This window comes from Harmonia axyridis, chromosome 5 (genome assembly GCF_914767665.1).
Source record: "Harmonia axyridis chromosome 5, icHarAxyr1.1, whole genome shotgun sequence".
Lineage (NCBI taxonomy): Eukaryota > Metazoa > Arthropoda > Insecta > Coleoptera > Coccinellidae > Harmonia > Harmonia axyridis.
In genome coordinates, this window is record NC_059505.1 from 33,604,976 (window position 1) to 33,625,528 (window position 20,553).

At 32.1% G+C, this 20,553-nt stretch overlaps 1 protein-coding gene across 2 annotated transcripts in view; it reads right to left on the reverse strand.

Annotated features, from left to right (window-relative positions):
• LOC123681307 (elongation of very long chain fatty acids protein AAEL008004-like) overlaps positions 1 to 20,553 on the reverse strand; it is a 61,575-nt gene that overhangs the window by 11,473 nt on the left and 29,549 nt on the right. For both annotated transcript variants that reach the window (XM_045619634.1, XM_045619635.1), the window contains exon 2: positions 16,006 to 16,035. The gene's annotated coding sequence lies outside the window, so the exon portion shown is untranslated. The remainder of the gene's footprint in view (positions 1 to 16,005; positions 16,036 to 20,553) is intronic.

Sequence of the window (20,553 nt, forward strand, 5' to 3'; positions counted from 1 at the left end):
GCTTCAGTCTCTCGGAGCTCGAGGAATCCACTTATTTAGTCTAAGCGCACACGAGATTGCAGAAATATATGCCGTGCGACGAGTGCATATCAAGATCAAGTAATATCAAGTAGCTTGATATCAAGTCAAGCAATAAATATCTAAAATCAAGTCAGGCTCAAGTAAGTAATTTTTCACGAGCTTGATTTTCAAGCCAAGTGGTTTATCATAATTTACTGGTAGACTATGGCCTATAGCACAGCTGTTATTAGCCAACACAACCCGTGCTAGAATATATGATGCTGTCGTTTCTATATTTCAAATTAAGTCCTCTACAAGAAAGTGGAAAATTCAGTAGAATTCGGCAATTAGTTTTATTGACATGGTTGTTCGATTAGATCCGAATTAATTGTATCAATTACAGTTGTTTTTAAGCGCAATTCAAAAAAGAAAAAGTTTCCCATTAAAATACGACACAATTTATAGAAATCAGAATGTAACCTTCATTTATTTATTGATGGTTATTCCTACTCGTATCTCTATTTCACTATATAATGATTAAAATGAGATTGATATGATGTTTAAATGCAATGTTGTTAGTTCATAATTTACAAAAGTTTGTTGTTGTTGATTGATTTTTGCGATAGTTTTGGTGACAGGATATACTTAAGTGAGAAAAAAAAAATGTCGAACAAATTTTTTTTTTCTACAATCGATATCCAAAGTAGACATTTGCGCGCGTATTTGTCAACGCAAACATCATTTTTTTCGAGGAATGTCAATTTGTCGTTTATACAGTGTGGTCCAACGAAAACTTAAAACCTCGATTTTCCGGTTTTAAAATGAAAATATGGAAAATCGCTCGGACCCTTCATTTTCTGATTCGAGGGAGAACAACTTTCTGCTCATTGCATCCCCGTAACTGTAACCCCCTAACAAGGGTGAGTACAACCCCTTGATTTTGAATAGGGATAAGGGGTATTGCGATACCACATTTTGAAGGTCTTATTGAGTACCATCTGATACTGAAATTTCGCTTCAAAATTTCTATCGATAACGAAATGACAAGTGAAATAGTGGAAGAGTATTAACTTTTGTGATAACTTTATTAAATAGTGGAAATAGACACTCTTCACTTCCTTGCAGTAATGTAAGGTACGTAAATCACTCAAGATTTCTAATGTAATTTAACGGCATTCATTAACGGTCCGAGATTTCAAATCATCCAGTGGCTCAGGCTGGGTAGCTAAATCTTGGATTTCAGGTGACCTAATAGAAAAAAGTCCACTGGAGCCAGATCTGGTGATCTGGACGGCCACTCAATATGCCCCCTCCTTCTAAGATCTAGGCGTGAGGAAAATTTTCATCTAAGAACTGACGCACCGGTTGAACGAAGTGAGGTGGTGCGCCATCTTGTTGGAAAGTGTTCGTTTGATGATCTTCTTATTATAGCGTTCTCCAAAGATATAAATAAATTTGGCCAGTGGGTTTACCTAGTATAAAAAGGAGCTGATTATGTGATTTCAATGAATACCCTCCAAAACATTTAATTTTTGGAGCAGCTGAGTATGAACCTCACAAAATAATCTTGGATTTTCATCTGACCAATACCGACAGTTATGCCGGTTTACAAAGCCGTTAAGGTAAAATGAACATTCGTCCGAAAATCAGATATCGAACATGTAGTTTTGATTACCGTTAATAATTGCACTGACCACTTCACAGAACTGGATTCGGCGATAGGGATCATCCTCATTCAATTCCTGAACTAATCGTATCTTATAAGGAAGGAATTTATGTTGTTTCAGGATTCTCATCATTGTTGTGCGTGAATCACCAGATGCATCGCAGAATTTCCAAGTACACAAGGTTGGGTCCATTACTACATGACCAAGTCAGCTGCGTCCCCCGCTTCGTCTCTTTCATGCACCCTCTTTTTGTTTCAGACTGAACCAGTAACGTCAAATTTGGCAACCAGTTGCACAATGTAAGAATTGTCCGTGACAAGAAATTAATACTTTTTTGGACAAAAAATTGACAACATAACTACTAAATACCTTTGAAATGTGTCAGATTAATTTTCACATTGCCTCTTTCGCTTTTTTCACTGTTGTTTCATTATCGATGGATATTTTGAAATAAATCGCGCAGTATGTATATGAATTTATCAGATAATAAATTATATACAAGTCACAGTTTTCGTCTCACGTCAGCTATTCTTTTATTTAATGGAGGAGGTGATATTATCCAACTGAGGTTGGAGGTTGGAAAAGTTCTTCTACAGCCGAAGGATAGGTAAATTGAAGAAAGTATCAATGATAAAGTTGAAACGGCACAGAAAATCTAGGGTGAAGGTGAATCATATGAAGAGCAAATTGTTGAACCAGTAACAATGACGGAACATACAATTTCAAACTTATCTAGACTTCCTTCAGCGTCTGGAATTATCATAAAAAATTGTAACAACTGTAATTTTAATTTTCATTCATCAAATTAAACACATTTTTGAAAATATGTAATCTACTTCGCCTTCGGGAAGTTTTGAGCCTATAGCGTCGTTGGAGACCACGGAATTGTGTGATATTTTTCTTATAATGTCATTGTTGTTCGTTAGATTATCTAGATGAAGAGTTTCTGACGATACGATCCACCTAAAATTCGGTATGAACATTTGGTGATCATTTTATTCTGATTTTACGGAAATATTGAGTAATTATTTTTTACATTCTGCTTGAATTTTTTACCGTTAGTTGGTGCGGTCAACACGAAGTCTTGCACAAGGCTTGAAACCATTATTTTATATCTTCACCTGAAATCTCAAATCCGTCGGTTTTGTGGTCACAAATATATTGGGTAATTTTTTTTCGATAATCTTCTCGAGTTTCCTCTAGTTCTGGTGACGCGATCAACAGGAAAATTTTCATGAAACTTGAAATTATATTTTACATCTAAATTTTATATTTCATTTCATTCGAATCATTAGTCTTGAGATAATCAGGAAAGTAACATTTTGAATAGCCATATTCACGGAACTCCTAGTCGGATTTTTTTCATTAGTGAACTCAACCGTGGCATTCGAGATCTGAACATACCTGGAAAATTTTAAATTCCTAGGATTTTCTGTTCGAGAGTTATCGTGGATGGATGGACAGAATCGAATTTGCCACCACGATCTAGTGATTTAACACCTTTAGACTCACTTTCTATTATAAGACTTTTAGCGGTTTGGACCAAGACTGTACAGGGTCAGAAGATCATGAACTTGGACAACTCAAATTCATTAAAACACAAGATTTTCAAATTAGGACCTATATTTTTTATTATTTCAGTCAATTCTACGTATAAAAAGGGGGGGTTACTTCAACATACCCTATACCTAAAATGAATACTTCAAGAGTTATCGAGAAAGTACTTTAAATGAGGAAAAACCGCTATTTCTAACTGTGTGGAGTAGTCTGTGACTTCCGGAAAAGACTGAAAGTAACTAAAATTCGATGTTTTGATAACTTAATTTGACACTTCATGAATTGTAATTGATTGTTCGTTGAGAATGTTGAGAAATCCATAAACCAATACAATTTTTAATTACGAATAATTGATTACAGTTCGTGAAATGTCCAATTTAGTTATCGAAACATTGAATTTCATTTACTTTCTGTGTTTTCCGGAAGTCACTGACTACTCCACACAGTTTGAAATTGCTGTTTCTTTTCGTTTAAAGCTTCCTTGATTACTTTCAAAGTATTCATTTTAGGTATAGGGCATGTTTAAGTAACCCTGTCCAACTTCATGATCTTCTGATAAACACCCTGTACATTTTTGGTCCAAACCGCAAACAGTCTTATAATAGAACGTATTTGCAGAATCGAAAATGAAAAAGGTTTTTTCGAAAAAACTTTTTCTGCAGAAATATTAAAAAAAATGTGAGTCCTCGTGGCCACCATTTTTTTCATTAACTCAAGAACCGTTGAGTTTATGCCTAAGGTATGGCATATTGCTGAAATTTTCATCAAATAAGCTATCTTATGATGGAATAATATACTGAGTGTGTCATATGAAGAAAGAAAGTACTAGTCTGTTTCCGGTAAAACCGGAAGAGATCTGAAAATATTTTAGGGAGAAAGATCATTGTCTCAAACCCCAACATGCAAATTTTCAGCACAAAGTTATGATTAGTTTTCCATAAACGTCTAATAGGCCATCGCGGTGAATCACCCTGTATATTCATCGCTGCTACCCCCAATCGTGATTAATATTTCTGCCATACTCACGTTGTCCAATTAGTCTGATATATATAGGAGATAAAATTTATTCAAGAATAAATTAATGAGAAGATTAAGTGTCTTGTTTGCAAATTTTATTGTCGAGGAAGGAATTTATACGAAACTTCGAGAAGTCTGGTTTATGGGAAAAATTATAGATGAGGAAATGAAAGATGATTACAAACAACATACATCACGAAACGTAGTTCTAATTTTCGAGTTTTCTGAACGCATTTTAAGCGTTCTGAACGAGATTACGCGACAGCATTCTACACCTGTATAAAATAAAAATAAAAAAACGGTTAAGCTTCCGCAATACGCTGAAATTGAGGAAGCTTGGACTTTGACATTGAATCTTCGAATTAAGAGAGATATGGACGATGAAAAGCAATGAAGTTGTCTCTCAAGTTATTCATTTCGGCAGTTTTGATAGTGTAGAGTTTAGTGTTCAAACGTGTACACAGAATAAATTTGTTTCGAGCTATCAATGTTAGCAGTTTTTGTGTAGTTTTCATGAATATTTGTCGAGGATTTTTAACAAGTACTATCAAGAGCTTTAAGGCACTTTCTGATCTGAAAATTTACACTTAAAACTGAAAATTTCAGATTTTTTGAGAAAGTTACATATCATGGCATGGTTTCAATTTTTGAAAATTGTGATCTTTCGTGATGAGGTTTCATCAGCTTGAAAATGACTGTTGTGTTCGTATTGACATTTGTGTGAATTAAGTTTATCATTATTTTTTCGCAGTGGGCCTTTAATTTTTGATACAATGTCAAAATTTGAGCAGATAAGGTCAAAGTAAAGAAGATTCCGAATAGAACAATAGCTTTATAGGAATAGAGAGATTGGTTCTCTAATTACTCATTCCTTACGACTTTTAACTAACAACAAGTTGGTTTTTCAGTAATAAAATTTTACATTTCTCAAATTCAAGATAGCTTAGATAACATGCCTAGGCATTTCAAGCTTAGGAAATGAATGTTTGTCAAATAATCTAATAGTCAATTGTAGATTACATTACAGTGACTTAATAAACCACAGTGGCGACACGCGTGGTCTCGTTTTTGATTGGTTACCGGTTTCTGAGCCTAAATATGGCGGCTGGTACCTTTTAAAACCACGAATATAAGGAACTTCTGTGTGGAATCAGTTTTTGGTATTACAGCTGGACAGAAACTACTCCTTAGATCGAGAAACAACTCTAAAAAATTTGCAAAAATAACAGAAGAATACGCCTTTAAAAAATCAAAGAATCCAGTGTGAGATCTTTATGGAACACCATTGACCATCGACCATTGACATTTGGTCGATACTTGTCCAATTTATAAATTTCATGGTTTCCAAGCTATCCATTCAGTTTCAGATTTCTTTAGAACTTTAATTCAATATAATGAAAACTATTACATTCATTACTCCTTTCTGGTCCCTTTTTTCATTTCAGATTTAATTATAATATAAATGTCGTCAACTTTTGGTGAAGAGGAAGGATGGAAAAGATTTTGTTTGGACGAGGAAGAAGCCCTTCAATATAAATATATCTGCACATCCTATAAACAAATACACAAACCAATCACTACACTTACACGGGGAGACAGAGTTTCTGCAGAGATTTTTATCTGTACTCTTGTATCATACGTTGAAATGTATGAAGCCTCGTTTACATTTCCTCTGCGTATACTGAGATCACCTACATCTACACATGTTTTTTTTTAAGTTGAAAATTTTTTGTATTGCTCTATCTCAAAATAATATATGTACAGAACACCACTGCACAGATGATTCGAGAGAGCTCTTTAAAGAATATGATAGAATGATCAATCTAACCCACGGCTTAATTATATAATTAGAGAATCAAAGTGCGAAAAGCTTCAAATTTCACCAGAGAAAGGAAAATCCAGTTCTAAAGCATTTTCTACTGAAGATTTTCTAAGAAAAGTCAACTATTACGATAAAGATAAGACAGATGGGTTCCAAAAGAAAGTTTTCCATATAGCTCCTTCAAATTGGCGTGGCAATGAGGCAGCTAATTGCTCAATTTATTACTCCCTAAGTCTTTCAAGACTTCTCAAGTGGATTCAAAAACTTATCGAATAATTAATGGTGAGTGAAAAATAGAGGGAATTTATTTTCATGTTCGCTGTTCGCTTATACCTTAAACTGATGGAAATAAAATCCAAATGTAACAACTGACTTTTTGACTACACATACAAATTGGGAAAGAGGAATTTGATACAAAAACATGCCTCTAAGGATAAATTCGATATCAAAATGGACAACATCTACGAAAAATATAAGAATGAGCACGAAAAAGTTCAAAATAACGAACCATTCCCATAGTGCATCTAAAATTTCAACACAGGCCAAAAAAAGGATTTATTGAAGAAGAGTTAATTGAAATTAAGGTGCATTCAGTGATCACTCCGTCTTAGAGGGGACAATGGTATATCTAATGCCAATCAATATTTTCAGGAATTATAATCAGGATGATAATAATTCGAGAGCAATAATAGTTAACAACTATTGTAATTTTAACTTCAAAAATTGATTAAAAATCAACAATTTTCAATTTAATACTATAAAACTCGATTTTTTTCTAGAACTTTCAATTCTCGGATTTCTCAAATTTATTATAGGTGTTATTTTTCGCCTGATTTTCTTGTGGAATAGTCATCTGGAATACTTATTTAAAGAATTTTGCTTATGGCATTTTTTTTGAGTCAAAAACAAACTTTCAGATTAAAATCGGAAAATTTTGGCGTCAAAATTTTATGTCAAGTGATAATTTACCACTAACATGGCCAACTCGAGTCCTAAAATATTGATTGATGTCAGAATAAGTAGGTACAATCATATTTCGAACATTTTGGGAAAACTCCCATCGATTGTTCTTGGACAATCGATGGCAAGGTATAGAATTAGGTTGACGTCAGTTGGGAATGGATAGGTCTACAAAAGTTCGAAGAAGGTAAAAATTATAATTTCGATATGAAAGTCTGCGATTTCGGCATTCAAAATAATAACTTACGTCATACATAAACATTATGTAAATTCATTTAAAAAAATGCAAATGGAGATTCGATTTTTGAAATCAATCACCTCACTGTGCGTCAAATTGTTTCAAACTCAAAAAGTAAAAGCACAATCGAAACCTGAAGTAAACAACTCTTGAACAAAATATTTTTATCTCTATTTCAGTATCGTTATTAGTTCATTACAGTACTGAAAACAGTGCTGCAATTACATTATTTTCAGTTATATGTTTCGTTTTGTGGTTGTCTACAATGACTTCCGATTTTATCAAATTTCAACACACTTCAATTGTCAATACAATATTATTTGGATATAGTGAAATTATTTGCAACTTTATTTGCAATTTCCCTTGATTCTGGTGGTGTTAAATCGATTTCGTCAGATATAATTCACGAATTTAATGCGTAATTATAAATTATTTCAGAATTCGAAATTAACGATTCAAATTCAAATTGCTTAATCTGTCAATTTTCATAACAGGCACACCAACTGCCAAGAAACAATACAAAAGTCACTAGGATGTATAATCTGAATTTTTAATTGAATTTCGACAATATTTCAAAAAACTTGACTGAAATAGAGAAAATATCGTCTAATACTCGTTGCAGAAGGCAATTCCAACACTCATGCGTTCGGCTTTCGCCTTCGTGTTGGAATAGGTGACCGTTCTGCACCTTGTTTTAAAATAAACTATTATTCAACATTTGTTGCACGATTCAACAACTGAGTGATCATTAGAAATCTTGATGAAAAATTCAATTAAGCACTAACAAAAGTTTTTAGGTATAATTTATTAGGATGACTTTGTTCTCGGTTAGTTTTCCTAGACGGGGGTTTTTGATATACATTCCACCTAAATTGCAGCATGCTCAGTCGAGTTATTTTATTTCAAATTTAGGTAAAGGATTTTCCAATAGTTATCATAAAATTCAAAATCGTTATAATGGCACTACAGTGTATTATTCTTTGACATTTCTTATGTCATTTGTGTTCAGTAGGTTATGCCTTCTATTTCCAGTAAAGAAAATTCCACGAAAAGTGAAGAAGTACTTGCTCCTCCAGAAATAAGGAAGATGGCAAAAAATATTGATTGTCAGAAAATATCGAATGTTTTTTCGCATTGAGAATAATCCCTTTGCAGGAAAAGTAATACTTTGCTGATTGATATGTGTCTGCAAAATCAATATTTGCTGTCAATCGGAGAAATTATTTTCATCAAAGACTCTTCATCATGTCCAGGAACAACTGCACAAAATGTTCGCGTCCATAGATATAATGGATTATTATTACTTCATAACACACATTCGTGTTTTCAATTATGTTTTCGAAAAACGAATGGCAGAATCAATTCTCTATTCACTTTGTCATTTCAATCATTCCACGTCATCGAAATGCTTCAATCCGCTCCACTCATCGTTTCGTATTAGAAAATTCAATTATTGTACATCCCCGTAAAATAATCTGCCTGTACAGGAAACGAGAGCTCTGCATTTGACAGTTGAAATGTGGTTTTTCGATTCATAATCTAATCAGTTGCTGAAAACGCACCTTTCAGTTCTACAGACTCACGCGATTGTACGGCATGTTTGAGGTTAATTCAATAATTTATTTGGAAATTCTGACACGCAACAAAAATTTTAATAATTCCTCTAGGGCCCAATTTAATCAACTGATAAGCTCCTCTGGTATTTTTGGGAGGTCGAAATACAATGTTAAAGACAGATAGGAGATCGATAAGACGAGTATTATAAAAATAACACAGCCAATTTTACAAAGGAGGAATTGTTATATTATTTTTCCTATCTCACGAAATAAATCAACTGCTAAAAATATTAAAAAAACCTTAAAAATAAAAGGTGTTTTGTATTCTTGAACATGAGAACACACAGTTGACCAACAACGATTTTTTTTTTTATTTTATAACTACCCACTTGAATTTTTTCAAATATTTCGATAGCGATTGTTTTATATTCTGAACGCCGTGAATTCAATTTGATATTTATTAATATACAGACGTGAAACCATTAGTTATTTATTGTTCTATATGAAATATATATGTGTAACTATTTTTCTATGTAAGCGGTAAGACTGAAAATATTTTTAATCGAAAGAGCAGTGGTTCCCAACTAAGACACCAAATTTTCAATAAAAAATACCTTCTGTTCTCCGCAACTGTCTAGGGTACCATCGACCGTGGCCCACCCTTATTTCAAGCAGAATAATTGAAATGAAAAAATGAATTTTCTCGTCAAAACTTCTGTCAATGCTTTCTTCATTTTTAAAATTAGATGATTTCAGATCAGGACGCTCAACTCAAACAGGTAAATTGGATTTTGTGGAATTTTTGTATAACAGTCTCGATGGGGGCTCATATGTTGCGGGATTGTTTTTTGATTTCATTTCAGTTCATATTGGACAAATGTTACAATCTGGGATTCAAAGGACTATCCTACGACTGGATCTGTAGCTATCTTGGTAGTAGAGTTGCCTCTGTGAAAATAAACAACTCTTTTTCCAGTGAACACAATGTGAAATTCGGGGTGTCTCAGGGCTCTATCTTTGGACCGCTCCTTTTCATCAACGATCTTCCAGAGAATTTGAGAAAGCTTTTCATCAAAAAATCCAATTATCGGAAAGCTGTTACCGAACTATTAAGAGCGATCTTATTCGCTGATAATTTCTCATTAGCTGGAGGAATTACAGAGTTTATACGATCTCTCAGTTCAAAGCTTTGTTCAATAGTGCAATTTTAATGCCATTATGATCAATGTGAATTGAATGTGCATATGTTTCTTATTGACTAATGATGATGAATAAGTTCATTAACTCGCCATTTCGATACTGTCATCTGATCACAGGAATGCATGAAATTACTTGGTATTCAAATCGATAGCTATTTGAAGTGGGACGCACATATTGATGCAGTTCGTAAAAAACTATATAGCTCATATTATGCACTAAGTCGAGTTAAAAGTTTCCTTCCTCTGTATTCTCTTATAAACATATATTAAAGTTTAGTATACAGCCACCTTTTGTATAACATCTTGCTTTGGGGAAATTCCTCCGATGTTGGTAGAGTCCTTATAATTCAAAAGAGGATTTTGTGTTTGACGTACAATTCGTGGTCCTCTTGTAGACGAATATTTTCAAAATAAAGCATTTCGAAATTGGCCTGTATTTTTATCTTCAGATCTTAATTTAGAAAGTGTTTGAATTATTTTTCATCTTATTTTCACTTGTTTTATATATACTTTGTTATGTCCCAAAGGATCGAAATTATTATTATTATTATATTATCTAGATGATTTGGCACATAATTAGGTACTTCACAACGTTGATAAAATGAAGAAAATTCCATAATTTCTAAGGAGAACTGATTTTTGCCGTTTTTTCCAGATGTTTAGTAAGATGTAAGAAGAAAAAGGGCGAAATTTTCAAGAGGTGTCAAGTTCATTGCTAGAATAAGCATTTATTCGTAAAAAAAAATTTCAAAAAAACCGAATTCATCAAAAATTTGAATACAAATTGTGCCTTTTAATAATGATTTAATATCGAAAGAAAAACAATCGAACCATGGAAGCATGCACTTATTATTTTATATGATTTTTGATTTCCTCGAAAAAGAAATGTTCCAATAAAATGATAAATGACATTGTGTTGAAAGTATTATGTAATTCTATGTTTTAATGGCATGCCACTTGGCAAGTTAGTTGAGAAATTGTAATTTCGTGAAAAATAACAATGAATACGAATTCAAACAACCAATTAATTTTGGACTTGACACATTTCATCACCATTATTATTTCGATATCACTCAATCTGCTCTTAATAAATCATTAATAATATCATTTTGCATATTCATTCGGTTGATATGTAAATACAAAACCTTTTCGCAAAATTTGCAAGGTTTACACTAAATTTTTGTATTCACGTTCCCCGAAATGGCTACTTTAAAATATGCAATTTCCTGTTGTTACTCTGAAGGTTTATGAGATTCTGGAACAGCCACTTCCACAATTTGCTATTATGTCAAAGTTATTAAAATTTTTTAATTGAAGAAAACTAGCTGTTGCATTGTTCATAACAAGCATAAAGCAAATTTGAAAGCAGCCACTAAATAGGGATCAATGAAAATATGAAATTTATGACAAACGAACTTTGATTTATCTCCCAGGAATATTATATCATTATGAGAAAAACGCAAAAATTGTTTACCAAGTTTAAGAAAACATAAATGGTGACCTGAGAAAGATAGATTGGTCATTTGACAGATTTTTCAAATCTATTTGAATACAATTTTACATAACTATCATTAAAAACATTGGGAGAAGGCACTGCCTTGAATTCAGGAGCTGCAGTTATGTAGTCATCAAAGGTGAAATTGGCACATGAATGATCGCGAACAAAAGTTCTTGGTATTCTCAATTTTTTTCATTTTATTTGAATTTTCCTTTTTTTACATTTTTGATGACGCGTCAACATAAAATTGAGAATGAAGCGTAAAGGATACCTCACACTTTATTAGGGAAACTGGCCTTCTGAGGAATTGGCTGAATTGTTTATGTTAGTCCAAGTCATTCCAAACAAAAAGTTCAATAGGCAAAAGTTTTTCTATAGGCTAGTTTTGACACTAGAGTGACTAGAGGCCCCTTAAAACTAACATTTGTTTTCTATTGTTAAACAATACAAAACGTTATCCTGGATAATCAACACAATTCTGAGTTATCAAGATGTGAACAGTCATTAATATAAGATTCTATTAGAAGCATTGTTCTCTGTTGTTGTTACATTTGGTCAATTATAGAGTGTGTCCCAGCTCAGCTACTTACAATTTTTAAAGTTCAATTATTCGAATATGGTTACAAATCGCCAAAGGGATCCACAATCAAAAAATTTTTATGAATCCAATTCTACATCACATTCGAATTTTAATTGTTTTTATGATGTGATCAGCTTGAAATTCTGCACGGATCTTGACACTATTATTTTATTTAAATGCCCGAAATCTGAATACCCTGATGTTAATTACGTTATATCGTTTACAATATTCTTCTCGAATTTTCTATGGTTCAGATGATGTGATTTGCAAGTATAGCTTGAAATTGTTATTTAAAAACAATCTCCCAAAATCGCAACACCGTTGGTTTTGTGTCAAGGAAATATTGGGAAATTTTGTACGATATTCTTCTTGAATTTTCTATGGTTCTGACGATGTGGTCACTTTGAAATTTCGCTCGGATCTAGAACTGGGTATTTCATATCAACACCTAAAATCTTCGCACCGGCGGTTTTAAAGTCACAGAAATATTTTTTGATGTTCTGATGCTCGCAATTACTTAGGTTCATTACACTTTACTATATAAATGTGTTCTTCAACATTTTCATTCCTCAACATTTTCCAATTTTGAAGCAACATTCTGGTTATGAGAAGTTTACAAAGTCTTTTTTCTCGATAACGATATATCCAATCGAAAAAAAGAGAAACATATGTTTTCTTCAGTATAATATTGGTTTTCAAAATGTTTCCTCGAAAGTGGGAAATAGTAAGGTACAAAAAAATTGAACCCCCAGTTTGAAACGCAGCTGATTGAAATTTTCATAGTATATTCATAGAATTCAGAGAAAATGAATGAAATCCATCTTATTTCGTATCTTTGAAAGGCGACTGTTTCGTCAAAAAATAAATTTCGAAAAATTTTTATTTCAACTTTCCCTAATATTTTCAATCGTAGGATAAAGTGGTGAATTAGTGATCAATAATTCTGCTACTGATATTCTTATATAGTGACTATTTGCTAGCCCGATAGATGGCGCCGTACGCTGAGTATACACTCAACCGTTTTACAACAGAGTCTCTGCTATCGAGGGTATATGGCAGAGTTGAAGTTGGTTGAGAGTAAATCGCCAAAATATATTTTTTTTCGGTTTAGTTATTAACTAATAGTTTAATTCAATGTGTAAATTGGTTTAGAATTGAAACTGCTATTTTGCATTGAAAAAGGTAAAACCTTGTTCTTCTAATTATTTAGTGAACAACCTTCACTAAAATGCTGAAAAAGATTTCTTAGGCCTGTTTCAAACTCATAACGGAACAACCTTGACCTTCAAGTTCTAGAATTTCTTAACTACCGCAAATTTAAATGATTCCACTTCAATCATTTATGAAGATTGGCCATCGAACTCTTCTGGAATTCCAAAGATGAAAATAAAACATTGATAATCAGCAATAAAGAAGCAAATTACCTCAATCCATAAACTGAACATGAAGTTGGTAATTTTTGAACGTATATCGCAATAAAACTTGCATATGGTAGATTAGTGTGCAATAAATGAGAGATTATAGCCGTATATTTTAGTGAATCCATTTTAAAATAATGTCATAAAATTTTGTGTGGAAGGATTCCTTCCTTCAAGGCAAGGAAACTGACGAATAGTAAAACAATGATTTCGAAAACGTTTTACAAAAACAAAAGATAGTTATTAAATTCTAAAGGAGCTGACTTATGTATTTCAAAATTGGAAAAAAAATTGAGAGCTTAAAAATGTAGAATTTTTCATACATATACTCACAATTTGTAATTTAAATGCAAAATTCCCAGGAATTGGTTGATATATCGCAGAACTGATAGCAGAAAAATCGAACATGCATACACTCGAATTTGATCACTTGAATGAATATTGTTGTACTATCATCTGAAATAGACCACACCAAAATGGTGCATGCGCTGCATTGTTACATACATCATATTATTCATATTATATTTTTCTATTCATTCAAATCTATCTAATTTCAAACTTCATAATCAATTATTCAAAAATATTTAACTCGTAATTTATGAGAACTGGCATTAACACTAATGAGGTAACCAGCAGAAAATCTCGGAAAAATCATAATATTCCTAAAATAAATACACTATACTAGAACGTGGGCAATTTTATGACATAATAATTTGTTGCACTATTTGTCTTGAAAATATGCATAATTGCAGTTATATTAAAACAGAAAAATATTATTTATGAAATCCACATATTTCCATAATTTTTGTTTGAGTTTCGCAAATACGGAAACGAAGCTTCTAAGAAAAGGAGAATTATCTTTCGTATTTTAAGGTCTAAAAATATCTACTTTTCAACGGTTAGAATGAAAAAACACACATAGAGAAGTTTGTGTACTTTCAATTGAAAAGGAGAGTAGTTAATGAATTGAAAGCATATTAATCGTTTTTGACTAAAAATATCGCAAAATGTTATCATCCTTAATACATTTTCATAATATTCACATTAATAAAGCGTTTACCAATATAAATTGTGTACCTAAAGAGTTTTTCAATAGATGATGATACCAATTTGAAATCATTTTAAAGGCAACACTGCCATTTTTTGACATTTTTAAAATTAGTATCCAATAGAATATGCCATTTAAGAAGAACATCGAAAAAAGATTATAAACGCGTTAGCGTGATGTCAGGAGCTTTTGAGCGCTTTTTCACTCATTCACCAATTGTACCTTTAGAGACTATACCGGGTGTAACAGGATCATGGTACACCCCCTGTATTAGACGGGTCAATTGGAATAAATCGGAACCATCATGGCACACTTGAATGGAAAACTAAAAATTAAATTATAAAAAATGTCGACGTTTGAACTGTCACTTATGTGGTATCATTTGATTCAGAAAATTATGCAGATTTCAGAAACGTAATAATATACAGGGTGTTCCATTTAAAAATTGAAAGTTGGTATCACTTCCGACGAAACCGGAAGTGGAAAAAAATCATTCATAGATCAAAAAGGCCGCTTATTATCTATATGGGATATCCCAAATTTCAATCTATTACGTTTGAAACTAATGGAAATACAGGGGGTGTACCATGATCCTGTTACACCTAGTATTCAGTTATGTGCACTCCAAGGAAACAATTCGCAAATGGATGTTTTTGGCTATATGTCAGTACTTTCCTCATTTTTTTTCTGAAGGTTCCCAAGACTGATACATAAAACTGTTCGAAATTAGCATAAATAAGGCAATCAGAAAAGTCACTATGAGAATATTGAATTCTTTTAGAAAATTTGATTATTCATTGTCACATATCCTAAAACGCACCATTTTTAAATGTTGAATGATGAAAAAATAAAATCAAAGAAAAATTCGACAGGTTACACCATTATGCACATCTTTTGAAGAATTTCCAAAACTAAAATTTCATATGGCTCAGTTGAAATACTCCTGTTTCAATTTTATGGAAATTCAATCTATTAAAAACACGTTTGCAGTATTGCATTGACTCCGTCTTTACTTTATATACATTTGATTGGATAAGAATCAAATTAGCTATAGCTTTTCTATTATTCTATTTTCACTTAATAATTATTCAAATAAAAAACACTGTAGCTTCTCAAGATCTTTCATTTTGAATGAAAGTTATTTAAAATTTAAAATATTGATGAATTTCAATGTCCAAAATAATCGACACAGTTAATGTTTCAATTGGTATGTTCCATAACGTGATTAAATAATGACAGCATTGTATGTTAAAACATACTTAATGATAGAATTGCATCTCAAATCTGAATAAAATTCATAAATACCGTCTCCTTAATAAATTCAATTAAAAAAGTGTTTGATTATTACGACAAAATGTAAACGAGTCCACATAGAAAAATGAACTTTTCCATTCAACAAATGGATACAATTTATCACTTGTTGATTATTCCCATAAACTACTCACCTAAGGCTACGTAGGTAAAAAAGGTAGGATCTGAAACAGAAAGAAAAGAAATGAAACGTATGAGTTCTCCTTGATTTGTAAAAAATACATCAATTCATTAAAAGTAATTTTCCCAACGTCAACATTTAATTGGAACGTTTAATTCTCGACTAGCAAAAAATTCATAGAATTTTAACAAGCAGGAAGTTTTCAGGATTCACAGAAGAAATTGCTAATTCGATTTTGTCATAACAATTGGAAACATTCAAATTTACTTAACACCTGAACCATTTGTATTGATACCTAAGAGATTATTCAATTAGTGGTTTTGGATTTTAATGTGATATACAAATTATGCTATCTGCAAACAAATATTCACTTCATTCGAAATAACAACAGTTGCAATTATGTTTCATGAATTTTATTGTTTGAATGTGTTCAACGACTTTGATGCTAAGTATCAACACTATTCACAACTTGGACATCTCTGAGGATACCCACCGTAGTTTGTGTGCGAAACATACAGTTCTGTGGTCTCCAATTGGATCAAGAATGACCGAGCGCCCATAAGTTTCTGACTTACGTCAGTGAGTGTTTTCCTCATTTTTTTATAATGCTGATGACGCTGCAAGACGAAATTTCATATAAAGCTTGAAAACGTTATTTTATATTTTTATATATATATTATATTTATATATTTTTAAATATTTACTTGCGAAAATTCAATGAAAAAGGATTATGTCGTAATGGAATTATTGGGAATTTTTTCAATATTCTGCTCAATTTTCTATAATGGTTCTAAAATGGTTATAATGACGCATGGTATGGCTTAAAATTATTATTTTATATACAGAGTGACTCAATAGCGCATAATCGGTCGAATGATTCAAATTAAAAAATAATTTAAATTATTTTTGACTCTACAGGCTGGTCTAAAAGTGGTGACAACAAAATATTCCCTTGTTTTTTTAATTTTTATTTCTTACTCATAATTTCCATGAAATACTTATTTCGAAATACCCCATATTTGTCATCATTCATCAGTAAGTAGTACTTTTTGACATAGACCACTTTTTTCGACAAATTTCTTGAATAAAGAATCATATCTTAAAAATCGTTTGAGATTGTACGAAATTTATAATTGAATTCACGAATAGTTTTCAAGTCTTCTACAAATCTACGGATCACTCTACAGGTGGTCCAAAAGACGCTGCAGTTCTAAAAAAATTATTTTTAAAAAATCACTCAAAACTATACCTATTTGATACAAGCGAATTAGGTTCCTTCGAAACTCAATGAAATTCAAATTACACCTAAGAAATCCCGTGTGTAGAAGTCATTAAATTAATATTTTAGGGGCATTGGCAAAGTCTCAGGAAATATTAAAAAAAGTGTTTATGAAAAAGTCAATTTTCCAAGATAATAGAAATATTTGATAAATTTCAAATAGATAGTTAAATATGTCATATAACACTCTGTTACGAAAAGAATATATAAACTATCAATTCTCAACTAACTTCGATAACTATGTAAATATATAAGATTATTATATTCTATAATAATATCACAGAAATGTGAATAACTAAGACCATCCTGTACATGAGACGAGTCGATAAAAATAGAGCATCTTATACCATAAAGCGCATTATTATTATTTTATTACATATTACATAAAATTGCATCTATTACATCGAAAATTTCTTGTATTTTGTATCTCTTTCATGATCGATGCAATGCTTGCAATCACAATGATGATTGCATCTTGCTTATACCAGAAATCAAATTATATTCGAACCAAAACGAGTTTGATCGAAAATTCGAAGCAATTTCAAGGTTTTAACTATTTTTTTTCAAACTTGAATGAGTTTAAACTGTGGATAGCGTACATACCAGGAAGTGATATTTGGAAAACTTATTCATTTATTTTAATTATGTTGCTTCTCAAATATATTTTGTGATTTCACAATTTATAACAATATCGAACATGAATAGAATCTATTTTGAATTTTGCATTACAAATGAAATTTTTGATCACGTGCAAAGATGATTCGAAAGTGAGCGTTTTGATAAGTTTATACTTATAATAATAGTCAGATAGAATAGTTTATTCTTATTGTGACATAAACATGAATCGCTGAGGCTGTACGCGATGATATACAATCAACATATAAACAACATTACAGTAGCCCCATTTGAAATAAAATCTTATTCTGAATCAAAAACTGAATAAACAAAGCAATTAATCGAATTATGTCAAAAATGGGGCTACCTTAAAGCGTCTAGAACTCAGTGATAACTCTGAAGTGTTGTGTAGAGTTCGTATATGCGGCAATCTATTTCATCTTGACCGAAATGAAGTTACTCCATAATAGAAACAACTGAAATTTCAAACAATTTTCATGAATCACCCTGTATCTCCAAAACTAACTGGTTAAGAATACACAACAATCTACTTTTCTGAAAAGCCTGGATGACCTGCATTTAGGATATGGTCAACCACTCATGTTAAACCCTGTATAACAAACTGTCATTATATTTTTATGCAGAGTTTCAGGCTAAAATTTGTTGCACTTATTCACTAACATATGGCCGGACGGACAGAATCGAAATTTGAGGGCGGATTCCTGATCAACTTCTCGTTTGAGACAATTTCCGGATCCAAATTTGAAAATTATATTATACTGTGAAAATTTTTTGACAGTTCAAACTTCAAAAATTCTATGTAAATGGAATGCAATTATCGAAAATTACAGCGATAATTGCATTGTAGGAAGCGAAATAGCACTGCGATAATTGTTCTGTTCATAGATGCATAGTTTCTATGAATCTTACACAGTTCGAATCTATGGCATCTATGGAATCTATGTCACTTTGACAAGTTAACAGTTTATTCGGGAAATATTCCCCCGAATTACACTCGTGCATCAAAATGACCGGATATTTTCGCATTCCAGCGTGTTTTCTTTGAAAAACTGCATTCGGTCATTTTCATTTTTGGAGAAAGAGAATGAACTCATGCAGTTTTTATGACAACACGCTGTCATGCAAAATTATCGGTAATTTTGATGCAGTTGTGCAATTACTCACGAATATTTCCCTCCTGTCAAAAATTCTATGTATCTGGAGAACAATTATCGAAAATTACAGCGATAATTGCATTGTAGGAAGCGAAACTGCACTGCGATAATTGTTCTGTTCATAGATGCTTAGTTTCTATGCATCTTACACAGTTCGAATCTATGGCAATTCCATTCTAAATCAGTTTGACAGGTAATGTAACAGTTTATTCGGGAAATATTCCCCCGAATTACACTCGTGCATCAAAATGACCGGATAATTTCGCATTCCAGCGTGTTTTCTTTGAAAAACTGCATTCGGTCATTTTCATTTTTGGAGAAAGAGCCCTCCACCTTCGGTGTCGGGCTCTTTCTCCAAAAATGAAAATGAACTCATGCAGTTTTTATGACAACACGCTGTCATGCAAAATTATCGGTAATTTTGATGCACTTGTGCAATTACTTACGATAATTGCATTCAGTGCAATTATCAATCACTATGACTACACGATTGAGTTTGACAACTTCATTTCAAATAAATTTCAAAACGTCGCGTTTTGTCAATGCGTATGTTCAACATATAACAATGTATAAATGGGCAAATCAAAGAAAAATTCCTAGAAATACAACAAACAGTCACTAATATATTTGGGGAATATTTATGGCTTTTTACTACGAACGAGAATATTTTATTTTTATTTATTTATTAGTTTGCCGCTTTCGAACTAGAATATGAATTGAATGAGCAGCTTAGAGGAATTTATGTTGATACTAAAAAATTGGGCGGTCAATAGAAGAAAGAAAGACGAGACCTTATATAAAGAAGCAACGGTTTAGACCATGCGGAACATTTTGTGCAAACTCTTCCAAAAAAGTACTATAATGACTATTGATTGACTCGTTTAACAATTAAGTATTTAAATCAGTCCAAGATGCTCACGGTAATAGATCATCTATAGAAGAGAACAGCAACGAATCTTATGTTTAGTTGAATTTTAATGAAGTCCTACGTTTTTTTGTCAAAAAATTTCCCGTCAAATATCCCTCGGGCATCAACAAATATCTCATAATTTTACGACAAATTATGACAAAGTAACGAGCTTTCGATTGTCATAAAATTATCTCGTCTATTATCAATGTCCTTGTCTTAATATGCACCAATCACAAATGCTCAATTTGGAATTGCAAATGGTTTTCAGATGGAAAAACTATATAACATCACCTATTAGCAGTTTTTTCGAGTGACCCGCGACAAAGCTTGACAGCTGTTGCCACCAAAAATTAAAACACCTTCAAAGAACAAGTAATTATGGTCTCATGACATCATCTCGTCAACTACCATTCGAGCATTTGATTTTTCCTGTGAAAACAATCGAAAAATCACAATGCAAAGTAATATTTTTTTAACAAAAAGCATTCATAAAGGTGCAAAAACCTTGTCTTCGACCCGGATTTTTGTTGCCTCCAGCAATCATGCTTCTTGTTAAAATATAACTTAGCAACGTGTTAGTAG